The 3,431-nt window shown below is 39.8% G+C and overlaps 1 non-coding gene across 1 annotated transcript; it reads left to right on the plus strand.

The window, feature by feature from the left end:
• Nucleotides 1–3,074: 3,074 nt before the first annotated feature.
• On the plus strand, nucleotides 3,075–3,179 carry LOC132524009 (U6 spliceosomal RNA). The gene has a single exon (XR_009541775.1). It is a non-coding gene; the product is annotated as a U6 spliceosomal RNA (small nuclear RNA).
• Nucleotides 3,180–3,431: the final 252 nt, after the last annotated feature.

Here is a 3,431-nt window from a genome sequence, read left to right on the forward strand (position 1 = left end):
AATGATTAATCTCCAAAATATAGAAGTAACTCATGCAGCTCAATATCAAAATAACGAACAACCCAATCCAAAAATGGGCGGAAGACCTAAACAGACATTTCTCCAAAGAAGATATACAGATTGGCAACAAACACATGAAAGGATCCTCAAGATCACTAATCATTAGATAAATGCAAATCAAAACTACAATGAGGTATCACCTCACACCAGTCAGAATGGCCATCATCAAAAAATCTAGAAACAATAAATGCTGGAGAGGGTGTGGAGAAAAGGGAACCCTCTTACACTGTTGGTGGGAATGTAAATTGATACAGCCACAATGGAGAACAGTATGGCGATTCCTTAAAAAACTAAAAGTAGAACTACCATATGACCCAGGAATCCCACTAGTGGACATATACCCTGAGAAAACCATAATTCAAAAAGAGTCATGAACCACAATGTTCATTGCAGCAGTATTTACAATAGCCAGGACATTTAAGCAACCTAGGTGTCCATCAACAGATGAATGGATAAAGATGTGGCACATATATACAATGGAATATTACTCAGCCATAAAAAGAAATGAAATTCAGTTATTTGTAGTGAGGTGGATGGACTTAGAGTCTGTCATACAGAGTGAAGTAAGTGAGAAAGAGAAGAACAAATACCATATGCTAACACACATATATATAGAGAATCTAAAAAAATTAAGAAAAATGTTCTGATGAACCTAGGAGCAGGACAGGAATAAAGACGCAGACGTAGAGAATCGATTTGAGGACACAGTGTGGGGGGAATCGTAAGCTGGGAGAGTGTGAGAGAGTAGCACTGAAATATATACACTACCAAATGTAAAAGAAAAAAATAGATAGCTAGTGGGAAGCAGCTGCATAGCACAGGGAGATTAGGCACAAAGTGCCTCCCTCGGTGCTTTGTGACCACCTAGAGGGGTGGGATAGGGAAGGTGAGAGGGAGGCACCTGAGGGAGGGGATATGGGGATATATGTATACATATAGCTGATTCACTTTGTTATATGGTGGAAACTAACATAATATTGTAAAGTAATTATACTCCAATAAAGGTGTTAAAAAAAATCATGCAGATTCCACGGAAGGAAAACTCTGTGGGCACATGCAAGTTTGTCATCCCTTACAGAATAGGCTCACCCCTTTCTGTTAGATGACAGATGGAAGCAGACACTGTAACAGCAGTGTCTCTTTGAAGGTGGGCTGCAATTTGGGCAAGAAAGCTCCTCTGACCACTTCAAGATTGCTCTCTACCACCCCTTCCTTGATTGAGGCCCTGGGGGTAAGGCTCAAGTCAGAGCCTGTGGTGCTCCCTGAGGCTCTGGCTGGCCCTGAGCCCTAAGCCTTATCTCATTAATGTGGCTGGACTGCCAAAAGCTTCCCCAAAGGCCTTTGCTTGGGTTTTAGCTCCTGTCCATACAGCTTCTAATTGAACTTTGGCTTGGATTTCCCTAGATGATTTATTAGTCAAACATTTCCTAAGTTCAGCCACTTTGGGGCCTTTTTTCATATTATTTATAAGCCCTTGGTTTACTCTAATTTTCTAAAACTTACATGAAAAGTTTGCCCATGTCTTGTCACCTCTGCATAGAGTTGTCATTCTACTTTGAGTCATGCAAGAGATCTGTCTAATAACCATCTGGCTATTTACTGTCAGCACTCATCCCTCAGCATCTGTTAAGTAGGAGATTCACTTGTACACATGTCATTCCAAAGCCCACTATCCTAAGGGAAGAGGCATTAGGAAGGGGAGGCGTTTGGTTAAGTTGATGAAAGATGGACCCCATTACGCTGCCATCTGTGTCACAGGGCTTGTTGCAACTCTTCTGTGCTCATCTGTTGATTTAGACATTAATATTGTTTGACAACTGCCTAGTGTCAGAAATAAATCACTGGCTCATTTTTTTTACCTAAATGTCGTTGATTCAACCATGCAAACATATTTGTACACCTCTCATGTGTTTGAAAATTGACCATTTTAACTGAATAGCTGCTTGGAAAATATTGGACAACATAGAATCAATGGCTATAAAAATAACTCTTGTATTGATAGCTTTAATAACGTTTTTCACTGAAACCACTTTGATGACTTATTCCCCATAGTTGACCTTAGAGCCCTACAGGTACACAGATGAGATGTGAGCTGCCAAAGTACACAGTAGCAGTCAACAGTAATCCAGGTTATCACAGGCACCTCTTTTCAAGCCATGTGAGTACCTAAATACTTGCAGCTGAGATCATACTGTTAGAAATGACTCACTGAACAGCTGTCACTTCACTTCTGAAAGAGCAGTTTCCAATAGAGGAGTCTTTAAAAGCTCATCTGTGACAAGAGAAAAACTAGATAGAATATATTAAACTTTGATAGAGACCCAGATAACACCAATGTAGTTTTGCATTGTTCAAATTCCTTAAGCACCACTTAAAGTATCAAAAAATCATCTGCTAAATTAATCCAACACTTAGGTACATATCTTGGTGGTTATCAGTTTCTTACCTGCTTGTATAGAAATTTAGGTAAATTGTCACATTCAGTGCTTAATGTGAATCATTAAGTCTCTTCTCAGTCACTTCTTAGATCTCATGTTCATTTATTGTGTTTCACCCACTGCTACCATTCCAGAGTAAACTGTAGTTACTTTATCTCTAATCCTACTAACTGGATTCCTCATGTCAATTGAACTCTCTTTTATTTTCTTCAGACTGAAGCCAGAGTTCTCTTTTCATAACACAAATCTAATAATTTTATCTGCCTCTTATGTGTGCATGCCCATGTGTGCACACACACACATTATTAAACCTCATTACTTGTTTCTCATTGATCTTGGGGTAAGCACCAACATCTTTCCACAGTCTCTAAGGCCCTGGATGACCAGGACCATACCTGGATCTCCAAACTCATCCGGTGCTTTCCCTCCATCCTTCCCTCCCACAGCCACACAGCCTTTTCCCCAATTGTTCATGCCTTCTTCGCCATGAAGCTTTGTGGATGGTGTTTCCCCTGAAGACTCTATCAACCCCACAGTTAATGCTCACTCCTCCTGACCGTCTCAAGCATCACTTCCTTTGGCGTCACTTCAGCATATAATAAAATTGGAACCATATAGAGAAAATTAACATGGCCCCTGGGCAAGGGTAACATGCAAATCCATGAAGCGTTCCATATTTTTCTCACAGACTTAGCGACGAATTTATGGTTACCAGGGGGGAAGGGTGAGAGGGAGGGATAGATTGGGAGTTTAGGATTGACCTGTACACACTGCTATATTTAAAATAGATAAACAACAAGGACCTACTATATAGCACAGGGAACTAGGCTCAATACTCTGTAATAACCTAAATTATTTTCTCATAATAATTTGAAAAAGAATAGATACATGTATATGTATAACTGAATCACTTTGCTGTACACCTGAAACTAA

Source organism: Lagenorhynchus albirostris, chromosome 7 (genome assembly GCF_949774975.1).
Source record: "Lagenorhynchus albirostris chromosome 7, mLagAlb1.1, whole genome shotgun sequence".
Lineage (NCBI taxonomy): Eukaryota > Metazoa > Chordata > Mammalia > Artiodactyla > Delphinidae > Lagenorhynchus > Lagenorhynchus albirostris.